The sequence below is a fragment of the Taudactylus pleione genome, unplaced genomic scaffold (genome assembly GCF_031769625.1).
Source record: "Taudactylus pleione unplaced genomic scaffold, aTauple2 ptg000612l, whole genome shotgun sequence".
NCBI classification, from domain to species: Eukaryota; Metazoa; Chordata; class Amphibia; order Anura; family Myobatrachidae; genus Taudactylus; species Taudactylus pleione.
Window position 1 is genome coordinate 429035 of NW_028285014.1, and position 27492 is coordinate 456526.

General features: G+C 30.7%; 12 non-coding genes across 12 annotated transcripts; all 12 read left to right on the forward strand.

The window, feature by feature from the left end:
* The first annotated feature begins 6009 nt into the window (after positions 1-6009).
* On the forward strand, positions 6010-6082 carry TRNAR-UCG (transfer RNA arginine (anticodon UCG)). Its single transcript has one exon. It is a non-coding gene; the product is annotated as a tRNA-Arg (tRNA).
* Positions 6083-7925: 1843 nt separating this feature from the next.
* TRNAR-UCG (transfer RNA arginine (anticodon UCG)) lies at positions 7926-7998 on the forward strand. The gene has a single exon. It is a non-coding gene; the product is annotated as a tRNA-Arg (tRNA).
* Positions 7999-8884: 886 nt separating this feature from the next.
* Positions 8885-8957, forward strand: TRNAQ-UUG (transfer RNA glutamine (anticodon UUG)). The gene has a single exon. It is a non-coding gene; the product is annotated as a tRNA-Gln (tRNA).
* A 2805-nt stretch (positions 8958-11762) lies between these two features.
* Positions 11763-11835, forward strand: TRNAR-UCG (transfer RNA arginine (anticodon UCG)). The gene has a single exon. It is a non-coding gene; the product is annotated as a tRNA-Arg (tRNA).
* A 1845-nt stretch (positions 11836-13680) lies between these two features.
* On the forward strand, positions 13681-13753 carry TRNAQ-UUG (transfer RNA glutamine (anticodon UUG)). The gene has a single exon. It is a non-coding gene; the product is annotated as a tRNA-Gln (tRNA).
* A 2803-nt stretch (positions 13754-16556) lies between these two features.
* TRNAQ-UUG (transfer RNA glutamine (anticodon UUG)) lies at positions 16557-16629 on the forward strand. Its single transcript has one exon. It is a non-coding gene; the product is annotated as a tRNA-Gln (tRNA).
* An 886-nt stretch (positions 16630-17515) lies between these two features.
* On the forward strand, positions 17516-17588 carry TRNAR-UCG (transfer RNA arginine (anticodon UCG)). Its single transcript has one exon. It is a non-coding gene; the product is annotated as a tRNA-Arg (tRNA).
* A 2803-nt stretch (positions 17589-20391) lies between these two features.
* TRNAQ-UUG (transfer RNA glutamine (anticodon UUG)) lies at positions 20392-20464 on the forward strand. Its single transcript has one exon. It is a non-coding gene; the product is annotated as a tRNA-Gln (tRNA).
* Positions 20465-21350: 886 nt separating this feature from the next.
* On the forward strand, positions 21351-21423 carry TRNAR-UCG (transfer RNA arginine (anticodon UCG)). Its single transcript has one exon. It is a non-coding gene; the product is annotated as a tRNA-Arg (tRNA).
* A 1845-nt stretch (positions 21424-23268) lies between these two features.
* On the forward strand, positions 23269-23341 carry TRNAR-UCG (transfer RNA arginine (anticodon UCG)). Its single transcript has one exon. It is a non-coding gene; the product is annotated as a tRNA-Arg (tRNA).
* An 886-nt stretch (positions 23342-24227) lies between these two features.
* Positions 24228-24300, forward strand: TRNAR-UCG (transfer RNA arginine (anticodon UCG)). Its single transcript has one exon. It is a non-coding gene; the product is annotated as a tRNA-Arg (tRNA).
* Positions 24301-26145: 1845 nt separating this feature from the next.
* TRNAR-UCG (transfer RNA arginine (anticodon UCG)) lies at positions 26146-26218 on the forward strand. The gene has a single exon. It is a non-coding gene; the product is annotated as a tRNA-Arg (tRNA).
* Positions 26219-27492: the final 1274 nt, after the last annotated feature.

Here is a 27492-nt window from a genome sequence, read left to right on the forward strand (position 1 = left end):
AATCTTTTTATAAAACTTTATAGCATGCCTATAGAAAAGTTAAGTTATTTCTCAGCTAAGTTAAGGATTTTACAAAATCTAGGCTATGTGAAAGGTATACTTTGTAATGTTCACTCAACATAAATCACTAAAATATGTTGGATTTCATTTTGTAATAAATATGCAAGTTTTTCCAAAACATACCTCTAGAAAAAGCTTCTAAATTTTGAATGTTATACTTGAGGTTACTATTACCACACCTTCCACAGGTTCGACAATTTCGACATAGATGACAGCGTGGCATAATGGATGAGGCGTCTGACTTCTGATCAGAAGATTGAGGGTTCATGTCCCTTCATGGTCAAGTCATTCTTTTTGTCACTATTTGAAATCTTCAAACTCTGCATGAATTCAATGGATGACAATGTTGTAAAGAATGTACATTTCTAAATGTAATTCCCATAGGAAAATAAATACAACATAAACAATGATGTGCATGATGTACACATAGTTATAGGTTTTTTAGGTTTTTGGTGCATAGTAAAAGGTATCCTTTTGGAAAATGTAAGTATTTACCTCTTAACTTGTTCAATTTTGGTAATCTGTGTTGGAAAAAAATCTTTGACCAAATTGATACAATAAAGGATATTTGCATATCTGCATATAAAAATTATATCTCACATGTTTAAAATGAATCATTGAAATCCAAACATCCATAGTCCAATGAGAAATTGCTATAAAGCCTACATCCCTAATATTTTCATAAAACTTAAAAAACCTTTAGGAAAATGTCAGTGTTTACCTGTTAACTTGTTTGATTTTGGTAATCTGTGTTGCAAAGCAATTCTTTGACCAAATTGATACTATAATGGTTATTTGCATATCTGCATATAAAAAATACATCTCACATGTTTAGAAGGAATCAGTGAAATCAGAACAGCCATAGCTCAATGAGAAATTGCTCTAATGCCTACATCCCTAATCTTTTTATAAAACTTTATAGCATGCCTATAGAAAAGTTAAGTTATTTCTCAGCTAAGTTAAGGATTTTACAAAATCTAGGCTATGTGAAAGGTATACTTTGTAATGTTCACTCAACATAAATCACTAAAATATGCTGGATTTCATTTTGTAATTCATATGCAAGTTTTTCCAAAACATATATCTAGAAAAAACTTCTAAATTTTGAATGTTATACTTGAGGTTACTATTACCACACCTTCCACAGGTTCGACAATTTCGACATAGATGACAGTGTGGCATAATGGATGAGGCGTCTGACTTCGGATCAGAAGATTGAGGGTTCGTGGTCGAGTCTTTCCTTTTGTCACAATTTGAAATCTTCAAACTCTGCATGAATTCAATGGATGACAATGTTGTAAAGAATGTACATTTCTAAATGTAATTCCCATAGGAAAATAAATACAACATAAACAATGATGTGCATGATGTACACATAGTTATAGTTTTTTTAGGTTTTTGGTGCATAGTAAAAGGTATCCTTTTGGAAAAGGTAAGTATTTACCTGTTATTTTGTTCAATTTTGGTAATCTGTGTTGGAAAAAAATCTTTGACCAAATTGATACAATAAAGGATATTGCATATCTGCATATAAAAATTATATCTCACATGTTTAAAATGAATCATTGAAATGCGTACATCCATAGTCCAATGAGAAATTGCTATAAAGCCTACATCCCTAATATTTTCATAAAACTTAAAAAACCTTTAGGAAAATGTCAGTGTTTACCTGTTAACTTGTTTGATTTTGGTAATCTGTGTTGCAAAGCAGTTCTTTGACCAAATTGATACTATAATGGTTATTTGCATATCTGCATATAAAAAATACATCTCACATGTTTAGAAGGAATCAGTGAAATCAGAACACCCATAGTTCAATGAGAAATTGCTCTAATGCCTACATCCCTAATCTTTTTATAAAACTTTATAGCATGCCTATAGAAAAGTTAAGTTATTTCTCAGCTAAGTTAAGGATTTTACAAAATCTAGGCTATGTGAAAGGTATACTTTGTAATGTTCACTCAACATAAATCACTAAAATATGTTGGATTTCATTTTGTAATAAATATGCAAGTTTTTCCAAAACATACCTCAATAAAAAGCTTCTAAATTTTGAATGTTATACTTGACGTTACTATTACCACACCTTCCACAGGTTCGACAATTTCGACATAGATGACAGCGTGGCATAATGGATGAGGTGTCTGACTTCTGATCAGAAGATTGAGGGTTCGTGTCCCTTCATGGTCAAGTCATTCTTTTTGTCACTATTTGAAATCTTCAAACTCTGCATGAATTCAATGGATGACAATGTTGTAAAGAATGTACATTTCTAAATGTAATTCCCATAGGAAAATAAATACAACATAAACAATGATGTGCATGATGTACACATAGTTATAGGTTTTTTAGGTTTTTGGTGCATAGTAAAAGGTATCCTTTTGGAAAATGTAAGTATTTACCTGTTAACTTGTTCAATTTTGGTAATCTGTGTTGGAAAAAAATCTTTGACCAAATTGATACAATAAAGGATCTTTGCATATCTGCATATAAAAATTATATCTCACATGTTTAAAATGAATCATTGAAATCCGAACATCCATAGTCCAATGAGAAATTGCTATAAAGCCTACATCCCTAATATTTTCATAAAACTTAAAAAACCTTTAGGAAAATGTCAGTGTTTACCTGTTAACTTGTTTGATTTTGGTAATCTGTGTTGCAAAGCAATTCTTTGACCAAATTGATACTATAATGGTTATTTTCATATCTGCATATAAAAAATACATCTCACATGTTTAGAAGGAATCAGTGAAATCAGAACAGCCATAGCTCAATGAGAAATTGCTCTAATGCCTACATCCCTAATCTTTTTATAAAACTTTATAGCATGATTATAGAAAAGTTAAGTTATTTCTCAGCTAAGTTAAGGATTTTACAAAATCTAGGCTATGTGAAAGGTATACTTTGTAATGTTCACTCAACATAAATCACTAAAATATGTTGGATTTCATTTTGTAATTCATATGCAAGTTTTTCCAAAACATATATCTAGAAAAAACTTCTAAATTTTGAATGTTATACTTGAGGTTACTTTTACCACACCTTCCACAGGTTCGACAACTTCTATAAAGATGATCGCCTTTCCTAATGGACAAGGCGTCTGATTTCGGATCAGAAGATTGAGGGTTCGAGTCCCTTCGTGGTCGAGTCTTTCATTTTGTCACAATTTGAAATCTTCAAACTCTGCATGAATTCAATGGATGACAATGTTGTAAAGAATGTACATTTCTAAATGTAATTCCCATAGGAAAATAAATACAACATAAACAATGATGTGCATGATGTACACATAGTTATAGTTTTTTTAGGTTTTTGGTGCATAGTAAAAGGTATGCTTTTGGAAAAGGTAAGTATTTACCTGTTAACTTGTTCAATTTTGGTAATCTGTGTTGGAAAAAAATCTTTGACCAAATTGATACAATAAAGGATATTTGCATATCTGCATATAAAAATTATATCTCACATGTTTAAAATGAATCATTGAAATCCGAACATCCATAGTCCAATGAGAAATTGCTATAAAGCCTACATCCCTAATATTTTCATAAAACTTAAAAAACCTTTAGGAAAATGTAAGTGTTTACCTGTTAACTTGTTTGATTTTGGTAATCTGTGTTGCAAAGCAGTTCTTTGACCAAATTGATACTATAATGGTTATTTGCATATCTGCATATAAAAAATACATCTCACATGTTTAGAAAGAATCAGTGAAATCAGAACACCCATAGTTCAATGAGAAATTGCTCTAATGCCTACATCCCTAATCTTTTTATAAAACTTTATAGCATGCCTATAGAAAAGTTAAGTTATTTCTCAGCTAAGTTAAGGATTTTACAAAATCTAGGCTATGTGAAAGGTATACTTTGTAATGTTCACTCAACATAAATCACTAAAATATGTTGCATTTCATTTTGTAATAAATATGCAAGTTTTTCCAAAACATACCTCAAGACAAAGCTTCTAAATTTTGAATGTTATACTTGAGGTTACTATTACCACACCTTCCACAGGTTCGACAATTTCGACATAGATGACAGTGTGGCATAATGGATGAGGCGTCTGACTTCTGATCAGAAGATTGAGGGTTCGTGTCCCTTTATGGTCAAGTCATTCTTTTTGTCACTATTTGAAATCTTCAAACTCTGCATGAATTCAATGGATGACAATGTTGTAAAGAATGTACATTTCTAAATGTAATTCCCATAGGAAAATAAATACAACATAAACAATGATGTGCATGATGTACACATAGTTATAGTTTTTTTAGGTTTTTGGTGCATAGTAAAAGGTATCCTTTTGGAAAAGGTAAGTATTTACCTGTTAACTTGTTCAATTTTGGTAATCTGTGTTGGAAAAAAATCTTTGACCAAATTGATACAATAAAGGATATTGCATATCTGCATATAAAAATTATATCTCACATGTTTAAAATGAATCATTGAAATGCGAACATCCATAGTCCAATGAGAAATTGCTATAAAGCCTACATCCCTAATATTTTCATAAAACTTAAAAAACCTTTAGAAAATGTAAGTGTTTACCTGTTAACTTGTTTTATTTTGGTAATCTGTGTTGCAAAGCAGTTCTTTGACCAAATTGATACTATAATGGTTATTTGCATATCTGCATATAAAAAATACATCTCACATGTTTAGAAGGAATCAGTGAAATCAGAACACCCATAGTTCAATGAGAAATTGCTCTAATGCCTACATCCCTAATCTTTTTATAAAACTTTATAGCATGCCTATAGAAAAGTTAAGTTATTTCTCAGCTAAGTTAAGGATTTTACAAAATCTAGGCTATGTGAAAGGTATACTTTGTAATGTTCACTCAACATAAATCACTAAAATATGTTGGATTTCATTTTGTAATTCATATGCAAGTTTTTCCAAAACATATATCTAGAAAAAACTTCTAAATTTTGAATGTTATACTTGAGGCTACTTTTACCACACCTTCCACAGGTTCGACAACTTCTATAAAGATGATCGCGTGGCCTAATGGATAAGGCGTATGACTTCGGATCAGAAGATTGAGGGTTCGAGTCCCTTCGTGGTCGAGTCATTCTTTTTGTCACTATTTGAAATCTTCAAACTCTGCATGAATTCAATGGATGACAATGTTGTAAAGAATGTACATTTCTAAATGTAATTCCCATAGGAAAATAAATACAACATAAACAATGATGTGCATGATGTACACGTAGTTATAGTTTTTTTAGGTTTTTGGTGCATAGTAAAAGGTATCCTTTTGGAAAAGGTAAGTATTTACCTGTTAACTTGTTCAATTTTGGTAATCTGTGTTGGAAAAAAATCTTTGACCAAATTGATACAATAAAGGATATTGCATATCTGCATATAAAAATTATATCTCACATGTTTAAAATGAATCATTGAAATGCGAACATCCATAGTCCAATGAGAAATTGCTATAAAGCCTACATCCCTAATATTTTCATAAAACTTAAAAAACCTTTAGAAAATGTCAGTGTTTACCTGTTAACTTGTTTTATTTTGGTAATCTGTGTTGCAAAGCAGTTCTTTGACCAAATTGATACTATAATGGTTATTTGCATATCTGCATATAAAAAATACATCTCACATGTTTAGAAGGAATCAGTGAAATCAGAACACCCATAGTTCAATGAGAAATTGCTCTAATGCCTACATCCCTAATCTTTTTATAAAACTTTATAGCATGCCTATAGAAAAGTTAAGTTATTTCTCAGCTAAGTTAAGGATTTTACAAAATCTAGGCTATGTGAAAGGTATACTTTGCAATGTTCACTCAACATAAATCACTAAAATATGTTGGATTTCATTTTGTAATTCATATGCAAGTTTTTCCAAAACATATATCTAGAAAAAACTTCTAAATTTTGAATGTTATACTTGAGGTTACTTTTACCACACCTTCCACAGGTTCGACAACTTCTATAAAGATGACCGCGTGGCCTAATGGATAAGGCATCTGACTTCGGATCAGAAGATTGAGGGTTCGAGTCCCTTCGTGGTCGAGTCTTTCATTTTGTCACAATTTGAAATCTTCAAACTCTGCATGAATTCAATTGATGACAATGTTGTAAAGAATGTACATTTCTAAATGTAATTCCCATAGGAAAATAAATACAACATAAACAATGATGTGCATGATGTACACGTAGTTATAGTTTTTTTAGGTTTTTGGTGCATAGTAAAAGGTATCCTTTTGGAAAAGGTAAGTATTTACCTGTTAACTTGTTCAATTTTGGTAATCTGTGTTGGAAAAAAATCTTTGACCAAATTGATACAATAAAGGATATTTGCATATCTGCATATAAAAATTATATCTCACATGTTTAAAATGAATCATTGAAATCCGAACATCCATAGTCCAATGAGAAATTGCTATAAAGCCTACATCCCTAATATTTTCATAAAACTTAAAAAACCTTTAGGAAAATGTAAGTGTTTACCTGTTAACTTGTTTGATTTTGGTAATCTGTGTTGCAAAGCAGTTCTTTGACCAAATTGATACTATAATGGTTATTTGCATATCTGCATATAAAAAATACATCTCACATGTTTAGAAGGAATCAGTGAAATCAGAACACCCATAGTTCAATGAGAAATTGCTCTAATGCCTACATCCCTAATCTTTTTATAAAACTTTATAGCATGCCTATAGAAAAGTTAAGTTATTTCTCAGCTAAGTTAAGGATTTTACAAAATCTAGGCTATGTGAAAGGTATACTTTGTAATGTTCACTCAACATAAATCACTAAAATATGTTGGATTTCATTTTGTAATTCATATGCAAGTTTTTCCAAAACATACCTCTAGAAAAAGCTTCTAAATTTTGAATGTTATACTTGAGGTTACTATTACCACACCTTCCACAGGTTCGACAACTTCTATAAAGATGATCGCGTGGCCTAATGGATAAGGCGTATGACTTCGGATCAGAAGATTGAGGGTTCGAGTCCCTTCGTGGTCGAGTCATTCTTTTTGTCACTATTTGAAATATTCAAACTCTGCATGAATTCAATGGATGACAATGTTGTAAAGAATGTACATTTCTAAATGTAATTCCCATAGGAAAATAAATACAACATAAACAATGATGTGCATGATGTACACGTAGTTATAGTTTTTTTAGGTTTTTGGTGCATAGTAAAAGGTATCCTTTTGGAAAAGGTAAGTATTTACCTGTTAACTTGTTCAATTTTGGTAATCTGTGTTGGAAAAAAATCTTTGACCAAATTGATACAATAAAGGATATTGCATATCTGCATATAAAAATTATATCTCACATGTTTAAAATGAATCATTGAAATGCGAACATCCATAGTCCAATGAGAAATTGCTATAAAGCCTACATCCCTAATATTTTCATAAAACTTAAAAAACCTTTAGAAAATGTCAGTGTTTACCTGTTAACTTGTTTTATTTTGGTAATCTGTGTTGCAAAGCAGTTCTTTGACCAAATTGATACTATAATGGTTATTTGCATATCTGCATATAAAAAATACATCTCACATGTTTAGAAGGAATCAGTGAAATCAGAACACCCATAGTTCAATGAGAAATTGCTCTAATGCCTACATCCCTAATCTTTTTATAAAACTTTATAGCATGCCTATAGAAAAGTTAAGTTATTTCTCAGCTAAGTTAAGGATTTTACAAAATCTAGGCTATGTGAAAGGTATACTTTGCAATGTTCACTCAACATAAATCACTAAAATATGTTGGATTTCATTTTGTAATTCATATGCAAGTTTTTCCAAAACATATATCTAGAAAAAACTTCTAAATTTTGAATGTTATACTTGAGGTTACTTTTACCACACCTTCCACAGGTTCGACAACTTCTATAAAGATGACCGCGTGGCCTAATGGATAAGGCATCTGACTTCGGATCAGAAGATTGAGGGTTCGAGTCCCTTCGTGGTCGAGTCTTTCATTTTGTCACAATTTGAAATCTTCAAACTCTGCATGAATTCAATTGATGACAATGTTGTAAAGAATGTACATTTCTAAATGTAATTCCCATAGGAAAATAAATACAACATAAACAATGATGTGCATGATGTACACGTAGTTATAGTTTTTTTAGGTTTTTGGTGCATAGTAAAAGGTATCCTTTTGGAAAAGGTAAGTATTTACCTGTTAACTTGTTCAATTTTGGTAATCTGTGTTGGAAAAAAATCTTTGACCAAATTGATACAATAAAGGATATTTGCATATCTGCATATAAAAATTATATCTCACATGTTTAAAATGAATCATTGAAATCCGAACATCCATAGTCCAATGAGAAATTGCTATAAAGCCTACATCCCTAATATTTTCATAAAACTTAAAAAACCTTTAGGAAAATGTAAGTGTTTACCTGTTAACTTGTTTGATTTTGGTAATCTGTGTTGCAAAGCAGTTCTTTGACCAAATTGATACTATAATGGTTATTTGCATATCTGCATATAAAAAATACATCTCACATGTTTAGAAGGAATCAGTGAAATCAGAACACCCATAGTTCAATGAGAAATTGCTCTAATGCCTACATCCCTAATCTTTTTATAAAACTTTATAGCATGCCTATAGAAAAGTTAAGTTATTTCTCAGCTAAGTTAAGGATTTTACAAAATCTAGGCTATGTGAAAGGTATACTTTGTAATGTTCACTCAACATAAATCACTAAAATATGTTGGATTTCATTTTGTAATTCATATGCAAGTTTTTCCAAAACATACCTCTAGAAAAAGCTTCTAAATTTTGAATGTTATACTTGAGGTTACTATTACCACACCTTCCACAGGTTCGACAACTTCTATAAAGATGACCGCGTGGCCTAATGGATAAGGCGTCTGACTTTGGATCAGAAGATTGAGGGTTCGAGTCCCTTCGTGGTCGAGTCTTTCATTTTGTCACAATTTGAAATCTTCAAACTCTGCATGAATTCAATGGATGACAATGTTGTAAAGAATGTACATTTCTAAATGTAATTCCCATAAGAAAATAAATACAACATAAACAATGATGTGCATGATGTACACATAGTTATAGGTTTTTTAGGTTTTTGGTGCATAGTAAAAGGTATCCTTTTGGAAAATGTAAGTATTTACCTGTTAACTTGTTCAATTTTGGTAATCTGTGTTGGAAAAAAATCTTTGACCAAATTGATACAATAAAGGATATTTGCATATCTGCATATAAAAATTATATCTCACATGTTTAAAATGAATCATTGAAATCCAAACATCCATAGTCCAATGAGAAATTGCTATAAAGCCTACATCCCTAATATTTTCATAAAACTTAAAAAACCTTTAGGAAAATGTAAGTGTTTACCTGTTAACTTGTTTGATTTTGGTAATCTGTGTTGCAAAGCAGTTCTTTGACCAAATTGATACTATAATGGTTATTTGCATATCTGCATATAAAAAATACATCTCACATGTTTAGAAGGAATCAGTGAAATCAGAACACCCATAGTTCAATGAGAAATTGCTCTAATGCCTACATCCCTAATCTTTTTATAAAACTTTATAGCATGCCTATATAATAGTTAAGTTATTTCTCAGCTAAGTTAAGGATTTTACAAAATCTAGGCTATGTGAAAGGTATACTTTGTAATGTTCACTCAACATAAATCACTAAAATATGTTGGATTTCATTTTGTAATTCATATGCAAGTTTTTCCAAAACATACCTCTAGAAAAAGCTTCTAAATTTTGAATGTTATACTTGAGGTTACTATTACCACACCTTCCACAGGTTCGACAACTTCTATAAAGATGACCGCGTGGCCTAATGGATAAAGCATCTGACTTCGGAGCAGAAGATTGAGGGTTCGAGTCCCTTCGTGGTCGAGTCTTTCATTTTGTCACAATTTGAAATCTTCAAACTCTGCATGAATTCAATGGATGACAATGTTGTAAAGAATGTACATTTCTAAATGTAATTCCCATAGGAAAATAAATACAACATAAACAATGATGTGCATGATGTACACATAGTTATAGGTTTTTTAGGTTTTTGGTGCATAGTAAAAGGTATCCTTTTGGAAAATGTAAGTATTTACCTGTTAACTTGTTCAATTTTGGCAAATCTGTGTTGGAAAAAAATCTTTGACCAAATTGATACAATAAAGGATATTTGCATATCTGCATATAAAAATTATATCTCACATGTTTAAAATGAATCATTGAAATCCGAACATCCATAGTCCAATGAGAAATTGCTATAAAGCCTACATCCCTAATATTTTCATAAAACTTAAAAAACCTTAAGGAAAATGTCAGTGTTTACCTGTTAACTTGTTTGATTTTGGTAATCTGTGTTGCAAAGCAATTCTTTGACCAACTTGATACTATAATGGTTATTTTCATATCTGCATATAAAAAATACATCTCACATGTTTAGAAGGAATCAGTGAAATCAGAACAGCCATAGCTCAATGAGAAATTGCTCTAATGCCTACATCCCTAATCTTTTTATAAAACTTTATAGCATGCCTATAGAAAAGTTAAGTTATTTCTCAGCTAAGTTAAGGATTTTACAAAATCTAGGCTATGTGAAAGGTATACTTTGTAATGTTCACTCTACATAAATCACTAAAATATGTTGGATTTCATTTTGTAATTCATATGCAAGTTTTTCCAAAACATATATCTAGAAAAAACTTCTAAATTTTGAATGTTATACTTGAGGTTACTTTTACCACACCTTCCACAGGTTCGACAACTTCTATAAAGATGATCGCGTGGCCTAATGGATAAGGCGTCTGACTTCGGAACAGAAGATTGAGGGTTCGAGTCCCTTCGTGGTCGAGTCATTCTTTTTGTCACTATTTGAAATCTTCAAACTCTGCATGAATTCAATGGATGACAATGTTGTAAAGAATGTACATTTCTAAATGTAATTCCCATAGGAAAATAAATACAACATAAACAATGATGTGCATGATGTACACATAGTTATAGTTTTTTTAGGTTTTTGGTGCATAGTAAAAGGTATCCTTTTGGAAAAGGTAAGTATTTACCTGTTAACTTGTTCAATTTTGGTAATCTGTGTTGGAAAAAAATCTTTGACCAAATTGATACAATAAAGGATGTTTGCATATCTGCATATAAAAATTATATCTCACATGTTTAAAATGAATCATTGAAATCCAAACATCCATAGTCCAATGAGAAATTGCTATAAAGCCTACATCCCTAATATTTTCATAAAACTTAAAAAACCTTTAGGAAAATGTCAGTGTTTACCTGTTAACTTGTTTGATTTTGGTAATCTGTGTTGCAAAGCAATTCTTTGACCAAATTGATACTATAATGGTTATTTTCATATCTGCATATAAAAAATACATCTCACATGTTTAGAAGGAATCAGTGAAATCAGAACAGCCATAGCTCAATGAGAAATTGCTCTAATGCCTACATCCCTAATCTTTTTATAAAACTTTATAGCATGCCTATAGAAAAGTTAAGTTATTTCTCAGCTAAATTAAGGATTTTACAAAATCTAGGCTATGTGAAAGGTATACTTTGTAATGTTCACTCAACATAAATCACTAAAATATGTTGGATTTCATTTTGTAATTCATATGCAAGTTTTTCCAAAACATATATCTAGAAAAAACTTCTAAATTTTGAATGTTATACTTGAGGTTACTTTTACCACACCTTCCACAGGTTTGACAACTTCTATAAAGATGATCGCGTGGCCTAATGGATAAGGCGTCTGACTTCGGATCAGAAGATTGAGGGTTCGAGTCCCTTCGTGGTCGAGTCTTTCATTTTGTCACAATTTGAAATCTTCAAACTCTGCATGAATTCAATGGATGACAATGTTGTAAAGAATGTACATTTCTAAATGTAATTCCCATAGGAAAATAAATACAACATAAACAATGATGTGCATGATGTACACATAGTTATAGTTTTTTTAGGTTTTTGGTGCATAGTAAAAGGTATCCTTTTGGAAAAGGTAAGTATTTACCTGTTAACTTGTTCAATTTTGGTAATCTGTGTTGGAAAAAAATCTTTGACCAAATTGATACAATAAAGGATATTTGCATATCTGCATATAAAAATTATATCTCACATGTTTAAAATGAATCATTGAAATCCGAACATCCATAGTCCAATGAGAAATTGCTATAAAGCCTACATCCCTAATATTTTCATAGAACTTAAAAAACCTTTAGGAAAATGTAAGTGTTTACCTGTTAACTTGTTTGATTTTGGTAATCTGTGTTGCAAAGAAGTTCTTTGACCAAATTGATACTATAATGGTTATTTGCATATCTGCATATAAAAAATACATCTCACATGTTTAGAAGGAATCAGTGAAATCAGAACACCCATAGTTCAATGAGAAATTGCTCTAATGCCTACATGCCTAATCTTTTTATAAAACTTTATAGCATGCCTATAGAATAGTTAAGTTATATCTCAGCTAAGTTAAGGATTTTACAAAATCTAGGCTATGTGAAAGGTATACTTTGTAATGTTCACTCAACATAAATCACTAAAATATGTTGGATTTCATTTTGTAATTCATATGCAAGTTTTTCCAAAACATACCTCTAGAAAAAGCTTCTAAATTTTGAATGTTATACTTGAGGTTACTATTACCACACCTTCCACAGGTTCGACAATTTCGACATAGATGACAGTGTGGCATAATGGATGAGGTGTCTGACTTCGGATCAGAAGATTGAGGGTTCGAGTCTCTTCGTGGTCGAGTCTTTCATTTTGTCACAATTTGAAATCTTCAAACTCTGCATGAATTCAATGGATGACAATGTTGTAAAGAATGTACATTTCTAAATGTAATTCCCATAGGAAAATAAATACAACATAAACAATGATGTGCATGATGTACACATAGTTATAGGTTTTTTAGGATTTTGGTGCATAGTAAAAGGTATCCTTTTGGAAAATGTAAGTATTTACCTGTTAACTTGTTCAATTTTGGTAATCTGTGTTGGAAAAAAATCTTTGACCAAATTGATACAATAAAGGATATTTGCATATCTGCATATAAAAATTATATCTCACATGTTTAAAATGAATCTTTGAAATCCAAACATCCATAGTCCAATGAGAAATTGCTATAAAGCCTACATCCCTAATATTTTCATAAAACTTAAAAAACCTTTAGGAAAATGTCAGTGTTTACCTGTTAACTTGTTTGATTTTGGTAATCTGTGTTGCAAAGCAATTCTTTGACCAAATTGATACTATAATGGTTATTTTCATATCTGCATATAAAAAATACATCTCACATGTTTAGAAGGAATCAGTGAAATCAGAACAGCCATAGCTCAATGAGAAATTGCTCTAATGCCTACATCCCTAATCTTTTTATAAAACTTTATAGCATGCCTATAGAAAAGTTAAGTTATTTCTCAGCTAAGTTAAGGATTTTACAAAATCTAGGCTATGTGAAAGGTATACTTTGTAATGTTCACTCAACATAAATCACTAAAATATGTTGGATTTCATTTTGTAATTCATATGCAAGTTTTTCCAAAACATATATCTAGAAAAAACTTCTAAATTTTGAATGTTATACTTGAGGTTACTTTTACCACACCTTCCACAGGTTCGACAACTTCTATAAAGATGATCGTGTGGCCTAATGGATAAGGCGTCTGACTTTGGATCAGAAGATTGAGGGTTTGAGTCCCTTCGTGGTCGAGTCTTTCATTTTGTCACAATTTGAAATCTTCAAACTCTGCATGAATTCAATGGATTACAATGTTGTAAAGAATGTACATTTCTAAATGTAATTCCCATAGGAAAATAAATACAACATAAACAATGATGTGCATGATGTACACATAGTTATAGTTTTTTTAGGTTTTTGGTGCATAGTAAAAGGTATCCTTTTGGAAAAGGTAAGTATTTACCTGTTAACTTGTTCAATTTTGGTAATCTGTGTTGGAAAAAAATCTTTGACCAAATTGATACAATAAAGGATATTTGCATATCTGCATATAAAAATTATATCTCACATGTTTAAAATGAATCATTGAAATCCGAACATCCATAGTCCAATGAGAAATTGCTATAAAGCCTACATCCCTAATATTTTCATAAAACTTAAAAAACCTTTAGGAAAATGTAAGTGTTTACCTGTTAACTTGTTTGATTTTGGTAATCTGTGTTGCAAAGCAGTTCTTTGACCAAATTGATACTATTATGGTTATTTGCATATCTGCATATAAAAAATACATTTCACATGTTTAGAAGGAATCAGTGAAATCAGAACACCCATAGTTCAATGAGAAATTGCTCTAATGCCTACATGCCTAATCTTTTTATAAAACTTTATAGCATGCCTATAGAATAGTTAAGTTATTTCTCAGCTAAGTTAAGGATTTTACAAAATCTAGGCTATGTGAAAGGTATACTTTGTAATGTTCACTCAACATAAATCACTAAAATATGTTGGATTTCATTTTGTAATTCATATGCAAGTTTTTCCAAAACATACCTCAAGAAAAAGCTTCTAAATTTTGAATGTTATACTTGAGGTTACTATTACCACACCTTCCACAGGTTCGACAATTTCAACATAGATGACAGTGTGGCATAATGGATGAGGCGTTTGACTTCTGATCAGAAGATTAAGGGTTCGTGTCCCTTCGTGGTCAAGTCATTCTTTTTGTCACTATTTGAAATCTTCAAAGTCTGCATGAATTCAATGGATGACAATGTTGTAAAGAATGTACATTTCTAAATGTAATTCCCATAGGAAAATAAATACAACATAAACAATGATGTGCATGATGTACACATAGTTATAGTTTTTTTAGGTTTTTGGTGCATAGTAAAAGGTATCCTTTTGGAAAAGGTAAGTATTTACCTGTTAACTTGTTCAATTTTGGTAATCTGTGTTGGAAAAAAATCTTTGACCAAATTGATACAATAAAGGATATTGCATATCTGCATATAAAAATTATATCTCACATGTTTAAAATGAATCATTGAAATGCGTACATCCATAGTCCAATGAGAAATTGCTATAAAGCCTACATCCCTAATATTTTCATAAAACTTAAAAAACCTTTAGGAAAATGTAAGTGTTTACCTGTTAACTTGTTTGATTTTGGAAATCTGTGTTGCAAAGCAGTTCTTTGACCAAATTGATACTATAATGGTTATTTGCATATCTGCATATAAAAAATACATCTCACATGTTTAGAAGGAATCAGTGAAATCAGAACACCCATAGTTCAATGAGAAATTGCTCTAATGCCTACATCCCTAATCTTTTTATAAAACTTTATAGCATGCCTATAGAAAAGTTAAGTTATTTCTCAGCTAAGTTAAGGATTTTACAAAATCTAGGCTATGTGAAAGGTATACTTTGTAATGTTCACTCAACATAAATCACTAAAATATGTTGGATTTCATTTTGTAATAAATATGCAAGTTTTTCCAAAACATACCTCAAGAAAAAGCATCTAAATTTTGAATGTTATACTTGAGGTTACTATTACCACACCTTCCACAGGTTCGACAATTTCGACATAGATGACAGCGTGGCATAATGGATGAGGCGTCTGACTTCTGATCAGAAGATTGAGGGTTCGTGTCCCTTTATGGTCAAGTCATTCTTTTTGTCACTATTTGAAATCTTCAAACTCTGCATGAATTCAATGAATGACAATGTTGTAAAGAATGTACATTTCTAAATGTAATTCCCATAGGAAAATAAATACAACATAAACAATGATGTGCATGATGTACACATAGTTATAGGTTTTTTAGGTTTTTGGTGCATAGTAAAAGGTATCCTTTTGGAAAATGTAAGTATTTACCTGTTAACTTGTTCAATTTTGGTAATCTGTGTTGGAAAAAAATCTTTGACCAAATTGATACAATAAAGAATATTTGCATATCTGCATATAAAAATTATATCTCACATGTTTAAAATGAATCATTGAAATCCGAACATCCATAGTCCAATGAGAAATTGCTATAAAGCCTACATCCCTAATATTTTCATAAAACTTAAAAAACCTTTAGGAAAATGTCAGTGTTTACCTGTTAACTTGTTTGATTTTGGTAATCTGTGTTGCAAAGCAATTCTTTGACCAAATTGATACTATAATGGTTATTTTCATATCTGCATATAAAAAATACATCTCACATGTTTAGAAGGAATCAGTGAAATCAGAACAGCCATAGCTCAATGAGAAATTGCTCTAATGCCTACATCCCTAATCTTTTTATAAAACTTTATAGCATGCCTATAGAAAAGTTAAGTTATTTCTCAGCTAAGTTAAGGATTTTACAAAATCTAGGCTATGTGAAAGGTATACTTTGTAATGTTCACTCAACATAAATCACTAAAATATGTTGGATTTCATTTTGTAATTCATATGCAAGTTTTTCCAAAACATATATCTAGAAAAAACTTCTAAATTTTGAATGTTATACTTGAGGTTACTATTACCACACCTTCCACAGGTTCGACAACTTCTATAAAGATGATCGCGTGGCCTAATGGATAAGGCGTCTGACTTTGGATCAGAAGATTGAGGGTTCGAGTCCCTTCGTGGTCGAGTCTTTCATTTTGTCACAATTTGAAATCTTCAAACTCTGCATGAATTCAATGGATGACAATGTTGTAAAGAATGTACATTTCTAAATGTAATTCCCATAGGAAAATAAATACAACATAAACAATGATGTGCATGATGTACACATAGTTATAGTTTTTTTAGGTTTTTGGTGCATAGTAAAAGGTATCCTTTTGGAAAAGGTAAGTATTTACCTGTTAACTTGTTCAATTTTGGTAATCTGTGTTGGAAAAAAATCTTTGACCAAATTGATACAATAAAGGATGTTTGCATATCTGCATATAAAAATTATATCTCACATGTTTAAAATGAATCATTGAAATCCAAACATCCATAGTCCAATGAGAAATTGCTATAAAGCCTACATCCCTAATATTTTCATAAAACTTAAAAAACCTTTAGGAAAATGTCAGTGTTTACCTGTTAACTTGTTTGATTTTGGTAATCTGTGTTGCAAAGCAATTCTTTGACCAAATTGATACTATAATGGTTATTTTCATATCTGCATATAAAAAATACATCTCACATGTTTAGAAGGAATCAGTGAAATCAGAACAGCCATAGCTCAATGAGAAATTGCTCTAATGCCTACATCCCTAATCTTTTTATAAAACTTTATAGCATGCCTATAGAAAAGTTAAGTTATTTCTCAGCTAAGTTAAGGATTTTACAAAATCTAGGCTATGTGAAAGGTATACTTTGTAATGTTCACTCAACATAAATCACTAAAATATGTTGGATTTCATTTTGTAATTCATATGCAAGTTTTTCCAAAACATATATCTAGAAAAAACTTCTAAATTTTGAATGTTATACTTGAGGTTACTTTTACCACACCTTCCACAGGTTTGACAACTTCTATAAAGATGATCGCGTGGCCTAATGGATAAGGCGTCTGACTTCGGATCAGAAGATTGAGGGTTCGAGTCCCTTCGTGGTCGAGTCTTTCATTTTGTCACAATTTGAAATCTTCAAACTCTGCATGAATTCAATGGATGACAATGTTGTAAAGAATGTACATTTCTAAATGTAATTCCCATAGGAAAATAAATACAACATAAACAATGATGTGCATGATGTACGCATAGTTATAGTTTTTTTAGGTTTTTGGTGCATAGTAAAAGGTATCCTTTTGGAAAAGGTAAGTATTTACCTGTTAAATTGTTCAATTTTGGTAATCTGTGTTGGAAAAAAATCTTTGACCAAATTGATACAATAAAGGATATTTGCATATCTGCATATAAAAATTATATCTCACATGTTTAAAATGAATCATTGAAATCCGAACATCCATAGTCCAATGAGAAATTGCTATAAAGCCTACATCCCTAATATTTTCATAAAACTTAAAAAACCTTTAGGAAAATGTAAGTGTTTACCTGTTAACTTGTTTGATTTTGGTAATCTGTGTTGCAAAGCAGTTCTTTGACCAAATTGATACTATTATGGTTATTTGCATATCTGCATATAAAAAATACATTTCACATGTTTAGAAGGAATCAGTGAAATCAGAACACCCATAGTTCAATGAGAAATTGCTCTAATGCCTACATGCCTAATCTTTTTATAAAACTTTATAGCATGCCTATAGAATAGTTAAGTTATTTCTCAGCTAAGTTAAGGATTTTACAAAATCTAGGCTATGTGAAAGGTATACTTTGTAATGTTCACTCAACATAAATCACTAAAATATGTTGGATTTCATTTTGTAATTCATATGCAAGTTTTTCCAAAACATACCTCAAGAAAAAGCTTCTAAATTTTGAATGTTATACTTGAGGTTACTATTACCACACCTTCCACAGGTTCGACAATTTCAACATAGATGACAGTGTGGCATAATGGATGAGGCGTTTGACTTCTGATCAGAAGATTAAGGGTTCGTGTCCCTTCGTGGTCAAGTCATTCTTTTTGTCACTATTTGAAATCTTCAAAGTCTGCATGAATTCAATGGATGACAATGTTGTAAAGAATGTACATTTCTAAATGTAATTCCCATAGGAAAATAAATACAACATAAACAATGATGTGCATGATGTACACATAGTTATAGTTTTTTTAGGTTTTTGGTGCATAGTAAAAGGTATCCTTTTGGAAAAGGTAAGTATTTACCTGTTAACTTGTTCAATTTTGGTAATCTGTGTTGGAAAAAAATCTTTGACCAAATTGATACAATAAAGGATATTGCATATCTGCATATAAAAATTATATCTCACATGTTTAAAATGAATCATTGAAATGCGTACATCCATAGTCCAATGAGAAATTGCTATAAAGCCTACATCCCTAATATTTTCATAAAACTTAAAAAACCTTTAGGAAAATGTAAGTGTTTACCTGTTAACTTGTTTGATTTTGGTAATCTGTGTTGCAAAGCAGTTCTTTGACCAAATTGATACTATAATGGTTATTTGCATATCTGCATATAAAAAATACATCTCACATGTTTAGAAGGAATCAGTGAAATCAGAACACCCATAGTTCAATGAGAAATTGCTCTAATGCCTACATCCCTAATCTTTTTATAAAACTTTATAGCATGCCTATAGAAAAGTTAAGTTATTTCTCAGCTAAGTTAAGGATTTTACAAAATCTAGGCTATGTGAAAGGTATACTTTGTAATGTTCACTCAACATAAATCACTAAAATATGTTGGATTTCATTTTGTAATAAATATGCAAGTTTTTCCAAAACATACCTCAAGAAAAAGCTTCTAAATTTTGAATGTTATACTTGAGGTTACTATTACCACACCTTCCACAGGTTCGACAATTTCGACATAGATGACAGCGTGGCATAATGGATGAGGCGTCTGACTTCTGATCAGAAGATTGAGGGTTCGTGTCCCTTTATGGTCAAGTCATTCTTTTTGTCACTATTTGAAATCTTCAAACTCTGCATGAATTCAATGAATGACAATGTTGTAAAGAATGTACATTTCTAAATGTAATTCCCATAGGAAAATAAATACAACATAAACAATGATGTGCATGATGTACACATAGTTATAGGTTTTTTAGGTTTTTGGTGCATAGTAAAAGGTATCCTTTTGGAAAATGTAAGTATTTACCTGTTAACTTGTTCAATTTTGGTAATCTGTGTTGGAAAAAAATCTTTGACCAAATTGATACAATAAAGAATATTTGCATATCTGCATATAAAAATTATATCTCACATGTTTAAAATGAATCATTGAAATCCGAACATCCATAGTCCAATGAGAAATTGCTATAAAGCCTACATCCCTAATATTTTCATAAAACTTAAAAAACCTTTAGGAAAATGTCAGTGTTTACCTGTTAACTTGTTTGATTTTGGTAATCTGTGTTGCAAAGCAATTCTTTGACCAAATTGATACTATAATGGTTATTTTCATATCTGCATATAAAAAATACATCTCACATGTTTAGAAGGAATCAGTGAAATCAGAACAGCCATAGCTCAATGAGAAATTGCTCTAATGCCTACATCCCTAATCTTTTTATAAAACTTTATAGCATGCCTATAGAAAAGTTAAGTTATTTCTCAGCTAAGTTAAGGATTTTACAAAATCTAGGCTATGTGAAAGGTATACTTTGTAATGTTCACTCAACATAAATCACTAAAATATGTTGGATTTCATTTTGTAATTCATATGCAAGTTTTTCCAAAACATATATCTAGAAAAAACTTCTAAATTTTGAATGTTATACTTGAGGTTACTATTACCACACCTTCCACAGGTTCGACAACTTCTATAAAGATGATCGCGTGGCCTAATGGATAAGGCGTCTGACTTTGGATCAGAAGATTGAGGGTTCGAGTCCCTTCGTGGTCGAGTCTTTCATTTTGTCACAATTTGAAATCTTCAAACTCTGCATGAATTCAATGGATGACAATGTTGTAAAGAATGTACATTTCTAAATGTAATTCCCATAGGAAAATAAATACAACATAAACAATGATGTGCATGATGTACACATAGTTATAGTTTTTTTAGGTTTTTGGTGCATAGTAAAAGGTATCCTTTTGGAAAAGGTAAGTATTTACCTGTTAACTTGTTCAATTTTGGTAATCTGTGTTGGAAAAAAATCTTTGACCAAATTGATACAATAAAGGATGTTTGCATATCTGCATATAAAAATTATATCTCACATGTTTAAAATGAATCATTGAAATCCAAACATCCATAGTCCAATGAGAAATTGCTATAAAGCCTACATCCCTAATATTTTCATAAAACTTAAAAAACCTTTAGGAAAATGTCAGTGTTTACCTGTTAACTTGTTTGATTTTGGTAATCTGTGTTGCAAAGCAATTCTTTGACCAAATTGATACTATAATGGTTATTTTCATATCTGCATATAAAAAATACATCTCACATGTTTAGAAGGAATCAGTGAAATCAGAACAGCCATAGCTCAATGAGAAATTGCTCTAATGCCTACATCCCTAATCTTTTTATAAAACTTTATAGCATGCCTATAGAAAAGTTAAGTTATTTCTCAGCTAAGTTAAGGATTTTACAAAATCTAGGCTATGTGAAAGGTATACTTTGTAATGTTCACTCAACATAAATCACTAAAATATGTTGGATTTCATTTTGTAATTCATATGCAAGTTTTTCCAAAACATATATCTAGAAAAAACTTCTAAATTTTGAATGTTATACTTGAGGTTACTTTTACCACACCTTCCACAGGTTTGACAACTTCTATAAAGATGATCGCGTGGCCTAATGGATAAGGCGTCTGACTTCGGATCAGAAGATTGAGGGTTCGAGTCCCTTCGTGGTCGAGTCTTTCATTTTGTCACAATTTGAAATCTTCAAACTCTGCATGAATTCAATGGATGACAATGTTGTAAAGAATGTACATTTCTAAATGTAATTCCCATAGGAAAATAAATACAACATAAACAATGATGTGCATGATGTACGCATAGTTATAGTTTTTTTAGGTTTTTGGTGCATAGTAAAAGGTATCCTTTTGGAAAAGGTAAGTATTTACCTGTTAAATTGTTCAATTTTGGTAATCTGTGTTGGAAAAAAATCTTTGACCAAATTGATACAATAAAGGATATTTGCATATCTGCATATAAAAATTATATCTCACATGTTTAAAATGAATCATTAAAATCCGAACATCCATAGTCCAATGAGAAATTGCTATAAAGCCTACATCCATAATATTTTCATAAAACTTAAAAAACCTTTAGGAAAATGTAAGTGTTTACCTGTTAACTTGTTTGATTTTGGAAATCTGTGTTGCAAAGAAGTTCTTTGACCAAATTGATACTATAATGGTTATTTGCATATCTGCATATAAAAAATACATCTCACATGTTTAGAAGGAATCAGTGAAATCAGAACACCCATAGTTCAATGAGAAATTGCTCTAATGCCTACATGCCTAATCTTTTTATAAAACTTTATAGCATGCCTATAGAATAGTTAAGTTATTTCTCAGCTAAGTTAAGGATTTTACAAAATCTAGGCTATGTGAAAGGTATACTTTGTAATGTTCACTCAACATAAATCACTAAAATATGTTGGATTTCATTTTGTAATTCATATGCAAGTTTTTCCAAAACATACCTCTAGAAAAAGCTTCTAAATTTTGAATGTTATACTTGAGGTTACTATTACCACACCTTCCACAGGTTCGACAATTTCGACATAGATGACAGTGTGGCATAATGGATGAGGTGTCTGACTTCGGATCAGAAGATTGAGGGTTCGAGTCCCTTCATGGTCGAGTCTTTCATTTTGTCACAATTTGAAATCTTCAAACTCTGCATGAATTCAATGGATGACAATGTTGTAAAGAATGTACATTTCAAAATGTAATTCCCATAGGAAAATAAATACAACATAAACAATGATGTGCATGATGTACACATAATTATAGGTTTTTTAGGATTTTGGTGCATAGTAAAAGGTATCCTTTTGGAAAATGTAAGTATTTACCTGTTAACTTGTTCAATTTTGGTAATCTGTGTTGGAAAAAAATCTTTGACCAAATTGATACAATAAAGGATATTTGCATATCTGCATATAAAAATTATATCTCACATGTTTAAAATGAATCATTGAAATCCAAACATCCATAGTCCAATGAGAAATTGCTATAAAGCCTACATCCCTAATATTTTCATAAAACTTAAAAAACCTTTAGGAAAATGTCAGTGTTTACCTGTTAACTTGTTTGATTTTGGTAATCTGTGTTGCAAAGCAATTCTTTGACCAAATTGATACTATAATGGTTATTTTCATATCTGCATATAAAAAATACATCTCACATGTTTAGAAGGAATCAGTGAAATCAGAACAGCCATAGCTCAATGAGAAATTGCTCTAATGCCTACATCCCTAATCTTTTTATAAAACTTTATAGCATGCCTATAGAAAAGTTAAGTTATTTCTCAGCTAAGTTAAGGATTTTACAAAATCTAGGCTATGTGAAAGGTATACTTTGAAATGTTCACTCAACATTAATCACTAAAATATGTTGGATTTCATTTTGTAATTCATATGCAAGTTTTTCCAAAACATATATCTAGAAAAAACTTCTAAATTTTGAATGTTATACTTGAGGTTACTTTTACCACACCTTCCACAGGTTCGACAACTTCTATAAAGATGATCGTGTGGCCTAATGGATAAGGCGTCTGACTTCGGATCAGAAGATTGAGGGTTCGAGTCCCTTCGTGGTCGAGTCTTTCATTTTGTCACAATTTGAAATCTTCAAACTCTGCATGAATTCAATGGATGACAATGTTGTAAAGAATGTACATTTCTAAATGTAATTCCCATAGGAAAATAAATACAACATAAACAATGATGTGCATGATGTACACATAGTTATAGGTTTTTTAGGTTTTTGGTGCATAGTAAAAGGTATCCTTTTGGAAAAGGTAAGTATTTACCTGTTAACTTGTTCAATTTTGGTAATCTGTGTTGGAAAAAAATCTTTGACCAAATTGATACAATAAAGGATATTTGCATATCTGCATATAAAAATTATATCTCACATGTTTAAAATGAATCATTGAAATCCGAACATCCATAGTCCAATGAGAAATTGCTATAAAGCCTACATCCCTAATATTTTCATAAAACTTAAAAAACCTTTAGGAAAATGTAAGTGTTTACCTGTTAACTTGTTTGATTTTGGTAATCTGTGTTGCAAAGCAGTTCTTTGACCAAATTGATACTATAATGGTTATTTGCATATCTGCATATAAAAAATACATTTCACATGTTTAGAAGGAATCAGTGAAATCAGAACACCCATAGTTCAATGAGAAATTGCTCTAATGCCTACATGCCTAATCTTTTTATAAAACTTTATAGCATGCCTATAGAAAAGTTAAGTTATTTCTCAGCTAAGTTAAGGATTTTACAAAATCTAGGCTATGTGAAAGGTATACTTTGTAATGTTCACTCAACATAAATCACTAAAATATGTTGGATTTCATTTTGTAATTCATATGCAAGTTTTTCCAAAACATATATCTAGAAAAAACTTCTAAATTTTGAATGTTATACTTGAGGTTACTTTTACCACACCTTCCACAGGTTTGACAACTTCTATAAAGATGATCGCGTGGCCTAATGGATAAGGCGTCTGACTTCGGATCAGAAGATTGAGGGTTCGAGTCCCTTCGTGGTCGAGTCTTTCATTTTGTCACAATTTGAAATCTTCAAACTCTGCATGAATTCAATGGATGACAATGTTGTAAAGAATGTACATTTCTAAATGTAATTCCCATAGGAAAATAAATACAACATAAACAATGATGTGCATGATGTACGCATAGTTATAGTTTTTTTAGGTTTTTGGTGCATAGTAAAAGGTATCCTTTTGGAAAAGGTAAGTATTTACCTGTTAAATTGTTCAATTTTGGTAATCTGTGTTGGAAAAAAATCTTTGACCAAATTGATACAATAAAGGATATTTGCATATCTGCATATAAAAATTATATCTCACATGTTTAAAATGAATCATTAAAATCCGAACATCCATAGTCCAATGAGAAATTGCTATAAAGCCTACATCCCTAATATTTTCATAAAACTTAAAAAACCTTTAGGAAAATGTAAGTGTTTACCTGTTAACTTGTTTGATTTTGGAAATCTGTGTTGCAAAGAAGTTCTTTGACCAAATTGATACTATAATGGTTATTTGCATATCTGCATATAAAAAATACATCTCACATGTTTAGAAGGAATCAGTGAAATCAGAACACCCATAGTTCAATGAGAAATTGCTCTAATGCCTACATGCCTAATCTTTTTATAAAACTTTATAGCATGCCTATAGAATAGTTAAGTTATTTCTCAGCTAAGTTAAGGATTTTACAAAATCTAGGCTATGTGAAAGGTATACTTTGTAATGTTCACTCAACATAAATCACTAAAATATGTTGGATTTCATTTTGTAATTCATATGCAAGTTTTTCCAAAACATACCTCTAGAAAAAGCTTCTAAATTTTGAATGTTATACTTGAGGTTACTATTACCACACCTTCCACAGGTTCGACAATTTCGACATAGATGACAGTGTGGCATAATGGATGAGGTGTCTGACTTCGGATCAGAAGATTGAGGGTTCGAGTCCCTTCATGGTCGAGTCTTTCATTTTGTCACAATTTGAAATCTTCAAACTCTGCATGAATTCAATGGATGACAATGTTGAAAAGAATGTACATTTCAAAATGTAATTCCCATAGGAAAATAAATACAACATAAACAATGATGTGCATGATGTACACATAGTTATAGGTTTTTTAGGATTTTGGTGCATAGTAAAAGGTATCCTTTTGGAAAATGTAAGTATTTACCTGTTAACTTGTTCAATTTTGGTAATCTGTGTTGGAAAAAAATCTTTGACCAAATTGATACAATAAAGGATATTTGCATATCTGCATATAAAAATTATATCTCACATGTTTAAAATGAATCATTGAAATCCAAACATCCATAGTCCAATGAGAAATTGCTATAAAGCCTACATCCCTAATATTTTCATAAAACTTAAAAAACCTTTAGGAAAATGTCAGTGTTTACCTGTTAACTTGTTTGATTTTGGTAATCTGTGTTGCAAAGCAATTCTTTGACCAAATTGATACTATAATGGTTATTTTCATATCTGCATATAAAAAATACATCTCACATGTTTAGAAGGAATCAGTGAAATCAGAACAGCCATAGCTCAATGAGAAATTGCTCTAATGCCTACATCCCTAATCTTTTTATAAAACTTTATAGCATGCCTATAGAAAAGTTAAGTTATTTCTCAGCTAAGTTAAGGATTTTACAAAATCTAGGCTATGTGAAAGGTATACTTTGAAATGTTCACTCAACATTAATCACTAAAATATGTTGGATTTCATTTTGTAATTCATATGCAAGTTTTTCCAAAACATATATCTAGAAAAAACTTCTAAATTTTGAATGTTATACTTGAGGTTACTTTTACCACACCTTCCACAGGTTCGACAACTTCTATAAAGATGATCGTGTGGCCTAATGGATAAGGCGTCTGACTTCGGATCAGAAGATTGAGGGTTCGAGTCCCTTCGTGGTCGAGTCTTTCATTTTGTCACAATTTGAAATCTTCAAACTCTGCATGAATTCAATGGATGACAATGTTGTAAAGAATGTACATTTCTAAATGTAATTCCCATAGGAAAATAAATACAACATAAACAATGATGTGCATGATGTACACATAGTTATAGTTTTTTTAGGTTTTTGGTGCATAGTAAAAGGTATCCTTTTGGAAAAGGTAAGTATTTACCTGTTAAATTGTTCAATTTTGGTAATCTGTGTTGGAAAAAAATCTTTGACCAAATTGATACAATAAAGGATATTTGCATATCTGCATATAAAAATTATATCTCACATGTTTAAAATGAATCATTAAAATCCGAACATCCATAGTCCAATGAGAAATTGCTATAAAGCCTACATCCCTAATATTTTCATAAAACTTAAAAAACCTTTAGGAAAATGTAAGTGTTTACCTGTTAACTTGTTTGATTTTGGAAATCTGTGTTGCAAAGAAGTTCTTTGACCAAATTGATACTATAATGGTTATTTGCATATCTGCATATAAAAAATACATCTCACATGTTTAGAAGGAATCAGTGAAATCAGAACACCCATAGTTCAATGAGAAATTGCTCTAATGCCTACATGCCTAATCTTTTTATAAAACTTTATAGCATGCCTATAGAATAGTTAAGTTATTTCTCAGCTAAGTTAAGGATTTTACAAAATCTAGGCTATGTGAAAGGTATACTTTGTAATGTTCACTCAACATAAATCACTAAAATATGTTGGATTTCATTTTGTAATTCATATGCAAGTTTTTCCAAAACATACCTCTAGAAAAAGCTTCTAAATTTTGAATGTTATACTTGAGGTTACTATTACCACACCTTCCACAGGTTCGACAATTTCGACATAGATGACAGTGTGGCATAATGGATGAGGTGTCTGACTTCGGATCAGAAGATTGAGGGTTCGAGTCCCTTCATGGTCGAGTCTTTCATTTTGTCACAATTTGAAATCTTCAAACTCTGCATGAATTCAATGGATGACAATGTTGTAAAGAATGTACATTTCAAAATGTAATTCCCATAGGAAAATAAATACAACATAAACAATGATGTGCATGATGTACACATAGTTATAGGTTTTTTAGGATTTTGGTGCATAGTAAAAGGTATCCTTTTGGAAAATGTAAGTATTTACCTGTTAACTTGTTCAATTTTGGTAATCTGTGTTGGAAAAAAATCTTTGACCAAATTGATACAATAAAGGATATTTGCATATCTGCATATAAAAATTATATCTC